Source organism: Oryctolagus cuniculus, chromosome X (genome assembly GCF_964237555.1).
Source record: "Oryctolagus cuniculus chromosome X, mOryCun1.1, whole genome shotgun sequence".
NCBI classification, from domain to species: Eukaryota; Metazoa; Chordata; class Mammalia; order Lagomorpha; family Leporidae; genus Oryctolagus; species Oryctolagus cuniculus.
In genome coordinates this window covers 26,604,421-26,618,541 of record NC_091453.1, presented here as the reverse complement: position 1 = coordinate 26,618,541, position 14,121 = coordinate 26,604,421, and the positions used below count along the sequence as shown (strand labels likewise).

The window sequence follows — 14,121 nt, the reverse complement described above, 5'->3', positions numbered from 1 at the left end:
CCTTAATTTATGCCTTCTGTTTCCCATTCTTCCCTCCCTCCCAATTTCATGCTTATGGACTGACTGCATTTTATCCCTGTCCTCAGCTTGCAAGTCAGATAATCCATGTGCACGCTTATCATTGTTTCTTCTACATTTTTAAAATACTTGGTTTGAAGTCTGAAGTAAATCTATAGCTTTACTGTCCTTCTGACGAATGCATGGGCCTTAAAATCCTCTCCTTCTAATCTTACATGTTATTGCGAGTATTTTAACTCTGCCTTGTTTTTAATACACCCAAATGAATCATTACTGTTGTTGTTTTCATGGTTAATGCCTTTTTGGATTTATCTGCGTGTTGGCCAACTTCTTTCCCACTTGTTTACCAGTTTATTTGCTCAACATTGCTTCTTGCATCCTCCACAGTCCTTCAGGATTCCAAATATTTCCTTTTAAAGTGAAGCCTCCAGAGGTCCTCGGGGTGACAGTCTGGGAGTGATAAGCTGCTTCAGTCAGTGTCTGAAAATGTCTTTATTTGGCCCTTTTTTGAATACAAAATTTAGTCCCCTGGTGTGGCAGCTATGAAAATATGCCACTCAGATCTCTTGCTACAGGAAGCACAATTGACAGATGGCCTCAGCTGCTGCTCTCTGAATCTCCCACCGCGTTAGCATGGAGACCACACTTCACGCAGGCTGCTCTCAGGCAGTGACTACACCTGGCAGAGATAATAAGGCGGGGCCCATTCCTGCAAGGCATTTGGCCCCTTCAACAGGCTGCTTCGACTTGAGGACAGCCCATCGGCCTGGCTGAATCTTAGACCCTCACTGCAGTCTTAGCATCTGCCTATGCAACCCTCCTTTCCCAGGTGTGAGACCTGCAGTGTGTTCGGAAGGCTCTTCCATCTCCTGGGGCTCCCTTCCCTTTTCCCTCCTAATCATTTGCCCCATCAGCCCTTGCACATCCAATTCCATCTTGGTTTCTGCTTCTCAGAGAACCTGGACTAACACACATGGTTCGTAAATTCCATACATATAAAGTGTATACAGTAATAGAAGTCGCAATCCCACTCTTGTCCACACCTATTGATTCCACCTCCACCATATCCAGATAGGTGCACTATTTTTTATAGATTCATTTTTTGTGTACCCTTTGAGTTTGTTATGGAGATATAATATGAATGCATCATCTCATTTTCCTCTTTCTTATACAAAAAAGCAGTGAACTATAAACATCACTCTGTGACTTGTGTATTTTAGCTTCCAGGTCTGTTAAACTTGTTGAAATATTGTTCATATGTCACTGTATGTCACAGCATCCTGGAAAATTTCCCTGAACTCTATTTTACAGTATATTTCTTCTCTTTGTAGCTGTTTCTAATGTGCTTTTTAATGCATCCACTGAACTGCTTTTTAGTGATTATATTTTTATTACTTTTATATTTTTTGATTGTCATAACTGTACATATTTATGGAATACAATGTAATGGTTTGGTTCATGCATATATTAAATGATCAAACTGGGTAATTAGCATATGTGTAACTTTAAAAATGTTATAATTTCTTTATGGTGAGCACACTGAAAATCCGCTCTTCCAGCTATACTATCACCTCTTCCCAGGTTAGAAGGGCTATTACCAGGGCCAGTGCTGTGGTGGAACTGGTTAAAGCCCCAACCTGCAGCACCAGCATCCCATATGGGCTCCAGTTTGAGTCCCAGTTGCTCCACTTCTGATCCAGCTCCCTGATCATGTGCCTGGGAAAGCAGCAGAGGATGGCTCAAATCCTTGGACCCTTGTACCCATGTGGGAGACCCAGAAGAAACTCCTGGCTTCAGATCAGCTCAGCTCTGGCCATAGTGGCCATTTGGAGAGTAAACCAGCGGATGGAAGACCTCTCTCTGTAACTCATTCAAATAAATAAAATAATTTTTTAAAGGCTACTGCCAAAAAGACAAAGAGAAAACCTGGCAAAGATGTGGAGAAAGGGGAACCTGTCATACATTGTTTGTCAGAATATAAATTAATATAGCCATTATGGAAGAGTATGGCAAGCCCTCAAAAGTTGAAAACAGAACTACTGTACAATCCAGCAATCGCACTATGAGGGTACTTTAAGGAGTTTGTAGGAAAGTGGAATTAAAAGATGTTCATCTGGGTGCAAGAAAACTTGAAATCCATATTTTTTTATTTGCATTTTCCATGAACTTTTTGACGACCTCCTGTGTACCCAAAGGAAATGAAATCACTATGTCAAGGAGAGGCTTGCACTCCCAGGCCTGTGCTTTTTTAAAACTATGGTTACTTTTTCATAATTTATGATTTTTCCAAATTGTTGTGTCCTTTTGTTAGCATTTCAATCCGTCTTTCAGATGGCTAATTGTCTAAAATATACTGGTTTTATATTCTCTTTCAAATTTTGTCCAATTATTTTTGGTTTTGATACAGCGAAACGAGGCAGGGAGTTAGGGGTCTGTGAGCTCAAATTTTTTTTTTTTAAGTTTTAAGCTTTTTATTCAGTGAGAGGAATACACAGGAGAGTGAGGGCTTTATTTAGGGGAGAAAGAGAGGTCTAGAAGCTAAGTTGGGTCCATGCCAAGCAGAGAGCAGGCCAGGAGCCACGTGGAACATGCATGCAGGCAGGAAAGCAGAGAGCCACCATGTGCCTGTGGGGGCAACAAGGGCAACAAGGGCAACAAGGGAAGGGCCCACCATGTTCCAGGCCTTTTATTTACTGCCCAAGAGGGAGTGGTTACATAGTCTGATAGGCAGGTGGGTGTACAGGTGGGGTCAGGTAGGGGCATGAGATCACACAGGGAGCATGGTCTTCCAGCTCACAAACCTAATCAAGTTTATCCTATCTGCCTGCCCATGTTATTGCCCTCTCAGAGACTCCAGACCTTATTCTTAAGGGATGATGAAGGATGTAGAATTATCATATATTCTACAGCTGCTTCCTGTTTATGAGGGGCATAGCACAGTCCTGGGTCTGGAAGTCTCTACCTATGTCATCTAACAAATTCACTTTATGAGCTGGAGTAGTCTCAGTCACCACCAGGGGCTGTGTCCCCTGCACAGTCAGTTATTCTCAGAATTTGCTGAGTTCTGAAACATATAAGTTTGTCAATCAGCATAAGCAAAACTGGAACAAAGCCAACTGCGAATGGGGTGCTCCTTCAGATGAAAAGAACGTATCTCACCATCTCCCAGATAGTGGATAGCGATAAGCTACTCTTATGTAGATTATAAAATTGTTTAGCTTGAGTGTAGAGAATGATTCTAGAAGAACCTGTTAAGTTTTTTGTCAATAACAGTTCCCAGAGAGAATCAAAAGAGGCAGGTACAGCATGTCTGCCTTAAGGTGCAGCAGTCTTGATGTGATGAAAGCAAAAGCTTAATTATCTTTTTTTGCCTTTGAAGAGGTGCTTAAGGTCTCGATTGGCTTACAGGAATAATCAGGTATGTCTTTTGAGTTCACCTGTGGAGACTTAGGGGGTGGAAGTTAAATTCTAATTTTACTGAGGTAGTCGTGCTCAGTAGTACCTGCTAAGGTCCCTTCCATTTAAGCTGCAACTAATCTGAAGAGGATCCTATGAATAGCTTGTTCAGGAATTCCTAACATTGGAACTTTTGTTAAAAGCTCTTTCATTCTTTGGAACACCTTTTGTAGTTGTCCTGTCCAGCACAGTGTGTCTGTTGTCAGGGCCTTTTAAAGCTCATACAAAAGCTTGGAATTCAAATCCTGGAATCCATATTCTGCAGAATCCTGTCATTCCCACAAACATCCTTAGCTGCTTTTTAGTCTGTGGTGACTATATATATACACACAGAATAGCTTCCTTTCTGTTGACTGAAAGAGCACACTTTCCTGGGGTTAGAACATATCTCAGGTAATCTACCTCTTGTTTGGAAACCTGAGCTTCTGTTTGGGAAATTCTGTACCCTTACTTTCCAGATTCTGGGTTTAGTGGGATGCAGAAGAAATTCTCCCTTAGGCAAAGGGTTAGCACACAAAAACATGCATTTAAACAACTGTCTCACTATAGTCCTGAGGCCTTGAACCATTCTGTACTCTCCATTTGACCTTGTGTTAAAACATACGAGACAGGAATATATCACAGGGAGACATGCATCCAAGAGTCCAGGTTTGAGACACTTAGTTAACTTTAAAGAAGCACCTAAGAATACAGGCAATGGAGTTTGACACTTAGACATTACTAGAACTTATGATACATAATAATATAACACACTAGAAGAAAGTAAATCTTTGAGAACAAGTTTTACCATTAATTCTTATACTGCAATTCTTTGAGGACAGAGGTCTTGCATGGGAAGTTACTACACAGTGACTCCTGTTGTTAATTTAACAACTAACACTCTTTTATGTATGACATCAGTGATCACCCGAGGCTCTTGACATGAGCTGCCTAGGCTATGGAAGCCTTTTGAATCCACAAACTTGTCAGTATTTGGACAAGGCCATAGGCAAAGTGGAAGTTCTCTCCTCCCCTCGGAGAAAGGTACATCCTTCTTTGAGGACTACCTTTTTTTGTATTTTAAATTTTTATTCACCCTCATACGGTTGCACATATAAAGTGTTGCACAGATGAAACCATTTCTGAAACTTGGTCACTCCTTTGAGCCTGGCTCAGATTATAGGTTTTTAGAGGAAAAAATAGTGGAACAATTTTAATTCTCTAAGGTTAGACTTGATCTGGAGACAGCCAAAAGCCACATTGAGTCTGGTGAAATAAGGTACATAATATCTTGAACATAATTTTTACTGAAATAAACATATAAAAGGATTGGCCTATTTTACTGTTAGAATAAGTATGGATAGCCTCACAACACGTTATATGGTTACTGGCTTTGTCTGGAGCACAAAAATAAGAATATGATTCTATGACAACAGAGGAGAAATGGGTATAGCTAGGGGAAGACTCCAGAATACTCAGCTTCTTTCGAGGCTAGGTAAATAAGGTTTCCCTCTACCTGCTATGATTTCTGAATGGCAAGCAGCTTGTGTATCATGTGTGGGTTGGTAGCCTTGCCTGACTTCAAACAAAGGATCCAGCTGTTGGGAAGCAAGAAAATCGTGCTGGATTACACAGACAACCAAAACTAATACAAACACACACAGGCTTCCTGGAATGTAAATTCTTTTTGAGGTTAGAGATCTCCTTTTACAGAATTTATATAACACATTACAAAAAATCAAAGTTCTTGACTTTCCAGTATTAAACAACTAAATGTGCAAAAGAATCACCATTAAATAGGACATTAAAAGCTGTACACTGTCTATGAAACAACATGGGCACAGATTTTCAAAGCTGTGAAAATGCAATAAAGAGCACAACACATTTTGGTCACTTGATTAAATGACATTAAATAGTTTTAAGTTTCAACTACTAAACAGCATTTTGAGGGATGAAAACACAGATACTATATTGTCATACTTGAATGCTTTTCTTTAAAAACACAATTCCAGTGCTTATATAGATTACCAAACAGCCTTAAAGGAAGAAGTGACATCTTTTCTCCAGTACTTAAGATACTCAATACAGAACTGAAAAGCAGTCTAACAGAAACAAAGGCAAGGTCTTCACAGCTGTATGCTTTCAGCAGCCAAAGCTGGATATACACTGTAACATTACTATACAACTGGGACAAAACATATGCAATATCACAATACTAAGCAAAAAATGCTTTTCACCCAAAGAAATAAAACAGGTTACAAAATGTGGAGAACTCAGCAGGCATTATAAGCAACATTGTAAATCGTCATTTTGAAGCCATTGCAACTATTTAAAACATCGAAAACAAATATAAAAATGAACCTTTTAGTATCTGCTTGATGTGACTTTGTCTTTAAATATTTGTTAAAACTTGATGTTACACACTCAAAGTACATATTATATAGCTAAGATGATGACCACTTCTTTCCACTGGAGTCTCACCCAGGGAGGTCCTCCATGTAGGAGTGTCCTGGCTTTCCATGCCTGAAATGCTCCCGTGGGCTTTTCAGCCAGCCCAGAACGCCTTTAGGGGTGACTCTGAGGTCACTGAGCGTTACTTACGAGCTGGAATTTCTGCCAGCTGTGCATTGTAACTTTACCCTCTCACCTGTCAGTTTGATCTGCCCACCTTCCCATGATGTGCCTGTATCTCACCCGGGACCAGGAAGGAGGAGATGCCATGATGGCCACATAAAAGTTAAATTCCACAGCGAGGCGCCATGAAAATCTCAAAGGGCCTTATGCATGCTAACCCTTCAGCCCCCACATCATAAAAAGACACTGATAACATGGGACGCACCCTCCTTTTCTCTTGAGCATGCTTGGGGAATCTTCTTGGGCCTTCTTTCCTTCTCTCTCCTCACAAGCCTATTCATAACAGGCGTCTCAGTGGGTGGGGTGGCCCACACTCACGTTCGTTGTCTCTCCCCATTTTAAATCCTGCTCTCACTCATGCACTGTATCATGCCTCTGCTTTGAATTCTTATCTCTGGGAGTAAGAACCTGGAATAAAGATTATGATACCTAGGTCTGTAACAGTTTGGGGGCCTCCAAACCTTCCACTATGTCTGCTGATTTCTGCTTGTGGTGGGTTGTTTCTTAGTGAGGTTTTGAAACGTTTCATTGTTAAGTTGAACAGTGGCAGGGTGTTGATTGTTCTATGTGAAGTCAATGCAACTGGGGCTTTTTGCATTTCCTTTTGCCAGGTGTATCAATTAGAGTCCAGTCTGCAGACAGAAACCACACCAGTAATTTGGATATAATTGCTACCAACAATTATTAACTAGTTAAAGGGGATCGCTAAAAGTACAAAAGAAAGCTCTACAGAACAGAGAAATAGCATTGAAGGAGCAGCTTTAGAGTTGAGGGAAAGGATCCAAGGCAGAGAAGAAACCTGAGCACTGCTCCTTCTCCTCGCCCAGGCAGAGAGAGTGCTTGCTGCCCAGGGATGGTGGCAAAGTCCTCTGAGGTACCACAGGTCACAGCTGGTATACAACTGGCAGGCCGAGGCTGCAGATCAAGCAGCTGCTCACCAGGATGTTAGTGAGCAGGGAGCTGCCTGTTTGGATGCCAAGGAAGCTCACTGGAGAGTGCATGCTGCCGGGTCTCCTGAGCACTGCTTGCAAAGGATTCTGGGGAAGACTGCTGAATGATGGGTGCCACGCAGTCTCCTTCACACCACTGGCTGTTGTACCCCAGAGCCAGGAAAAGAAAATACGATGGGCCTGAAGGAGAGGCTCCTGCTCAGCTATGCTTGCACTGTTCCTCCAGCACCCTCACCTGACAAAGCGTGACATTGCGCTATCTGGCAAGAGAAATGTTTACAAGGTCCGGTATCACAAAGCACGGGGAATTTGCAGTTTTGCAACAAGAACTAGATCACAGTTCTCAAGGAAGTATCGCTGAACCAGAGCCCATTTTTCATGTTGCTTTTACAATTTTAAAAAATTTATTTGAAAGACAGAGAAAGAGAGATTAATTTTCCATTTGCTGGTTCACTCTCCCAAAAGCCCAGAACAGCCAGGGCTGTGCCAGGCTGAAGCAAGGAGCCCAGAACTCCACCCTGTTCTCTCACGTGGATAGCAGGGACCTACGTGTGTGAGTCATCATCTGCGGCCTCCCAGGACACATCTTAGCAGGAAGCTGGATCCAAAGTAGAGCCAGGACTTGAACACAGGCTCTCTGATATGGGAAGCAGGCATCCCAAGCAGGGTCCTAACTCCTGCACCAAATGTTTGCCCCTTAATTTTATAGCTTGAGCTTATTAAACCACATGGGTAGTATACATTTGGACTTCAACCTCAGAAGAAGCATCTCTTTGACATTTTGATGTCTGATTTTTCAGGCGAGACTCCTTTTCCTCGACATTTCCAATATAAAAGAGAAGGCCCCACTCCTTTGTGGTACTGTTCTACAGCCATAACAATCTTTATTCAAAAATAGTTATGTTTTCATACTAAAAGAGCTATGTTACAGATAAATTCACAAACCTATCTAGAACATCTCATTGCTAACCATATCAAAGTCATTACATGGAACAAAAACCCACAGGCAGAATAACCATCTCTCAAACATAAACACAAAACCAAGAACAACCATTAAAGGAAGTTAGCAAACTCCAAAAATGGAAATAGTTACTATAGCAAACTGAAGATTTTGAAATTAAGTATAATATCTCCAAGGGAGATAATATAGGAAAGCACATGAGGGTAAAGATAAAACTAGAGCTTTTAGAAATGGAATTAAATTAAATATGTGACCAGAGCTTTACCCATGTCTTTGAAATCTGAATTCCAAGGGAAGAGGAGGAGACAAGTTATAGGTGAATAAGATGCTGTTCCCACCTTCATGTACTCATTTGCAGCCCGTGGGTATGGAGAAAGCAGTATGGCATAGTTTGGAGAACAGATTTGGGCCTCAGATAGAGCTGGGGTTGATAGCGCTTGTTAGCTGGGTGCTGTTATGCAAACTGCTCAGTCTTCCTAGGCTCTGGTTTCAACAACCACAGAATGGGGACTCTAAGACCTACCTCCCTGGGTAGTTGTGAAGATTGAGATATTCTCTGTGAAACAAGATGTTGTTACTTTAGACAGAAATAATTTGCCTTGGGAGCTGACTGGTAACTTCCATTTGGTGAGAGTAGGGAAAACTTCAGGGAAGAGGTAATATATGATCTAGGACGTGGGAAACATGCTTAATATGCAGAGATGGGGAAAGAGATCCATTCCAGCTGAGTTAAGAGCATGTGGAAATGCATGGAAGTAGGAAATTAAGTGGGTCACAATGTACAGTAGACTAAAAGTAGTATTAGTAGATAAAACTTGAATGATGGCTTCGATTTGTATTTTGTAAAATAAATGAGATTTTGAACTCCCCACAAACTACTTTGATTTCCTCCTTAATTTTGCTACCCTGAATAGAGTGTTTCATATGTTTTTGTAATCTAATCTGAGGTCTGTTCATGTTTGCTTTCATGCTCACCTGGTCTCCATTATAGAAGCTACAAAGAGAGAGAGAGAGAGAGAGAGAGAGAGAGAGAGAAGAAAAAAGCCTTGACTTCCCAGCTTTCTTTGCAGTCAGTAGCAGCCATGCTTTAGTTTCTGGCTAATGAACTACATGCAGAAATCTGTTGGAACATTTCTGGGAAAGTTTTGCCTTATAATGAAAGGACAAATATCCTGTGACCATTTCTTATTCTTTACTTCATGCTATGTCTGGAGTTGCAGCAACCATCTTGTGGCTACAAAACTGTTAAATAAGATTTTGTCCAAGGTCAAGATTTGGACTGAGCACCTGCACAGACCAGATCAGTATGGAGTTTAATCAGAGCAGCTTAGCGTTGATTGGTTGCATAAGGCCCTGCAGCCAATGAACTAATCAGGCTATAAACAAGTAACTCATTAAACTGCAACTAGGTAACTGATTGATGAGACTGTAGCCATTTAAGCTGTTTGCTAAGTCTCACCTCTGTTTTTCTATAAATGCTGTCTGATCACTTTGTTGATTCTCAGAACTTGCTCTGATTCTGGGAGCTGCCCAATTCGCAAATCTTTGTTTTGCTCAAATAAACTCTACCAAATTTAATTGGTCTAAGGAATTTTCCATTTAACAAAGTTACAGAGCAGAAGATTCTGATACAGTTGAGACACTGAACTATTCCCCAGCAGCCACAAATCTCCAGACACCTTGTTAAGCAAGACAAAATGAACCCCTATCCACTGTTAGCCAGATTTCCTGTCCTGGTGGCCACAAGCATTCCTAACTAATACAATGGGAGATACCTGAACTTTGACACTTTTTGAGACATAAAACAGAACTCATTTTTACTCAGACAGGGTTTCATTTATTCTGTTTTTCTCATGTCAGAACCCACAGTCCTAATGATTTTGAAACATAATCTAGTATTTGGCTGACGTCAGCTTAGCACTGGGAGAGTCTGTAAATGGGCTGTGACAACCACATACCAGAGACAGATGGGCTAATATTCAGTGCCATGACTCATCAATAGAGGTTTCTGTGTGGTCTCTTGAATCTATTGATTATTTTGCTCTGTCTGGAAGCATGTTCTGTCGTCAAAGAGAAAAGGCTTTGACATTACATAATGACCCTACAACGTCATAGTAATTGGATGCAACATCCATAAAGAGCAAATAACTGACTGAAAAGGGAATTCAACATGACAGAGCTGTTACTTTGCTGCCAGCTATAAAGCAACATAGTCTAAGTTTTCTGCAGTGAAAAAAATTTTATACCATGATTCCAGGAGATGATGAATGATTAACCCAATATCAAATTTCAGGGTACAGATTCATTCACATGTATTTTTTATATCTTGGTGGCCTTCACAGTTGAATAGCTTAGATTCAATATAGTCTAAGTTCCAATGGAGGAAATACATTTCCAGTTGTTTTGTTTGGCAAAAAAATAAAACTTTGAAAAATTAAGACAACATATGTAAACAAAATTACTGAAGAACTGAATTCATAATATTTGGCAATCTTTGAATCCTTAGTTTAATGAATATTTCTTTAAGATTTATTTGAAAGGCAGAGATAGAAGGAAAGAGAGAGAGAGAGAGAGAATGTTTGATCTTCCATTCACTGGTTCACTCCCCAAACGGCCACCATGGGCTGAAGCCAGGAGCCAGGCACTTCCTCTGGTTCAAGTTTCAGCTCCCTGCTAATGCACCTGAGAAAGCAGCAGAGGATGGCCCAAGTCCTTGGGCCCCTGCACCCACATAATAGATCTGGATTAAGTTCCTGGCTCCCAGCTTCCACCCTAGCTCAGGGCACTGTGGGCACTCAGGGAACACTCTCTCTCTCTCTCAAATAAATAAAAGAACAACAACAATAATAAAGAAAACCACAAAAATCTCTACAGCCTTCAGATCTTGGCTGCAGATTCTTTCCCATCTTCACAATTGTGACAGACTTATATAGCAGAGGCAGGAAGTATATGCACTAAGAACATCCTCAGCTGTGTCTTCAAAGTTTTCCCACAAATGTTGGTTCAAAAGTTAGTCAAGGAAGCAGGTGCTTGCCCCAGCCAGGAAGACATCTGTGTCCCACATCAGAGTGGATTCCCAGCTCTGGCACCTGTCTCCAGCTTCCTGCTAATGCAGACCCTGGGAAGCAGTGGTGATGGTTTAAGTAATTTGGTTCCTACTACCCATGTGGGAGACCTGTTTTAAATTTATGGCTCCTGGCTTTAGCCCGGTCCCAGCTCTAGCTGTTGCACAAATCTGGGGAGTGAACCAGATAATAGGCGCTCACCCTGTCTCTCTGCTTCTCAAATAAAAGTACATATAAAAGTAGTTTAAAGGATAAATAAAAGTCAATGTATTTCTGTCTTGGTAATATGACTGAACACTTTTGGCTGATGCGTTGTTAATCAGCACTAGCAAAATAGAAGACAGTGGAATCTTCTCTTGGGGGATAGCACAATTAATTTATAAGGACACAAAATTACATTGGGAGTAAGAACACATAAACAGTAAAGACATCAAGAAACTCCCAATATATTTTGATTTTATCTGTTAAGAGTATACTGAGGTTGTCCCTGATTGACAATATTTTTTTTATTGAGGAAAAATTCACAGAAAATTAACTAAAGTATAGAATTCAGTGGCATTTAGTATATTAACAATGTTGTGAATGGTGTAAAATTTTTTTAAGTCTACAGTTTTTCCTAATACATTATTTTCCTTTTGAAGACCTCTTAGATATTCTGCATACTAGACCCTTATAAGATACGTGGTTTACATTTTCTTATATCCTATAAGCTGTTTTCTTTCACTTTGCAGTGTCCTTTGGTGTACAAAAGTTCCTAGTTTTAATGTCTGATTTATGGGGCTGGCACTGTGGCATAGCAGGTAAAGCCGCCACCTGCAGTGCCAGCATTCCATATGGGTGCTGGTTTTGAGCCCCAGCTGCTCCACTTCTGATCCAGCACTCTGCCATGGCCTGGGAAAGCAGTAGAAGATGGTCCAAGTCCTTGGGCCCCTGTACCTACACGGGAGACCCAGAGGAAGCTCCTGACTCCTGGCTTCGGATTGGCACAGCTTCAGCTGTTGCGGACAATTGGGGAGTAAACCAGTGGATAGAAGACTCTCTCTCTCTGCCTCTCCTTCTCTCTGTGTAACTCTGACTTTCAAATAAATAAATAAATCTTTTTTTAGAAAAAGTCTGATTTTTCTTTTACTGCTAAACTTTTGGTGTCATATCTAAGAATCTGTTCCCAAATCCAAGACGCTCTTGTATTTTCTTTGAAAACTGTGGGAAAGGCCTAATTTCTTTTAAATGTGGATATCCAATTGGCTATCACATTTCTCTCCTCATCAAATGGTCTTGGCACCCTAGTCAATTGGCCATAGAATATGGGATCATTTCTGGACTCCAGGTTCTGTGTCATTGATCTATATTTGTATGTTACTGTTTGCCTGTTCAGTGACATTTCAAAATGAGTTTCTCATTAACGTCTGTTTTGTTTGTCACATGTAGCCACTGAAGTCTCTGTTGAGTTTGCTTACTAGTCAGTTTTGACAGTGTTTTCTGAAACACCTAGAAGCAAAAACAGGAGGAAGAGGAGGAGGTGGAAAAAGAAAAAAATCACCTCTCCATCTTTGCAGGTTGGCTGTTTGGGGTACTCCTTCAGTGCTTGGCCAGACCATTGACAACTCTGCCTTAACTTTCACATCCTACTTGTGTGGCGCCTGAAGGCGAGTCAGTGGTGAAAGCTTTGGGTCTTTTCAGGTCGTTTCTGAACATGTATCTAGCTCTGCACATGAATGTGGCTGAGGTACACACAGGAGCTTTAAAAGCCCCCTTTCCCCCTCACATCTCCTTTGCCAATCTCATCCTTCCCAGGATTGTTGGTCTATTTGCTGTCCTGTTATTCCTTGCCCTAGACTGTGATAGCCAATACTTGTGCCTTTGAATATTTTTGGCAAAAGCTGCTCAGAAAACTACCTGAGTCCTGGGAACACTCTGAATTGAGTGAAACAAAGGTGAGCCTGTGCCAGTCCTTTAAGGAGCTGCTGGACAAGCTGGAACCCATGACCCACAAGTGATTGAGAATATGGTCCCCGCTGCTCTGCTTGGCACCAGCAACTGCGCCAGGCGTGCGGATGGCTGTCCTCGCCACAGGTGGGGGGGGGGGGGTGTGGGGGGGTGGGGAACTGTTGGTGGCGCTCTCTTACCTTAGAGCAGCAGCTTGTCCTCACTAGGCCTTCCCCTGATTGCTGTGGTTGCCTAGATTCCAGAGCCCTGCAGAAGTTGATTGTGACAGGTTTAGGCATTAGTTGCTTTTGTGGAGGGACAGAGTACCTGATGCTGCAATTTTAGCTGATGTCATCTTTAATATACTTTAGTTTGAATGTGTTTGGACATAAATATGTGGCTATGTAAAGTCAATAAAATGAAAAGCTCTGACTTTAATTTTAAAAGCCTTAGTATATTAAATGTGCATTAGTTGAAGTTCCAGTTTTAATAATTTCCTTAAGAAACAAATCATATCCATTTTCTTGTATACACATTTGTATTTTATGTAATTATTATATATGTACACTTTTGAAATTTTTATTTATTTGAGAGACAGTGAGTGAGGCAGAGAGGCAGAGAGAGAGAACAGGGCAGGGGGTGGGGTCCTATCTGCTGGCCCACTCTCCAAATGCCTGCAATGGCCAGGGCTGGAGCCAGAAGGCAGGACTGCCAGCCAGGTCTTGTATGTGAATGGCAGGAATCCAGCTCCTGGCCATTACTGCTGCTTTCTAGAGTTTGCACTGGGCAGGGAGCTGAAGTCAGGAGTTACAGCAAGGAACTGAACCCAGGTACTCCGACATGGGAAGACAGACTTCTACCCTATGAGTCTACCCTAATGATCTCCAGCCACGCCTTTGTTTTTTCCCACTGGCCCTCGTTGCCTTCACCTGATGGTGGCAGCCAGGCAACAGGGGCAAGGTGACTACAACCTTTGGCTTCTGAAACCACTTGGTTTCAGTAGTTGGGAAGGGAAGAAAGCTGACCATGAGGACAATAATCAATTGGAGACATTCAAGAACCCTTAGAGGGTTCCTAGGGTGGCCTGCTGGGGCAGTGTTAGAGAACATCATGGCTGCCGAAGGTTTTGCCA

General features: G+C 41.6%; 1 long non-coding RNA gene across 2 annotated transcripts in view; it reads right to left on the bottom strand.

Annotated features, from left to right (window-relative positions):
• The window catches only part of LOC108178726 (uncharacterized), a 104,541-nt gene that overhangs the window by 85,495 nt on the left and 4,925 nt on the right, over nucleotides 1–14,121 (bottom strand). For both annotated transcript variants that reach the window (XR_011385703.1, XR_011385704.1), the window contains exon 3: nucleotides 13,190–13,256. This is a non-coding gene — a long non-coding RNA (uncharacterized lncRNA). The remainder of the gene's footprint in view (nucleotides 1–13,189; nucleotides 13,257–14,121) is intronic.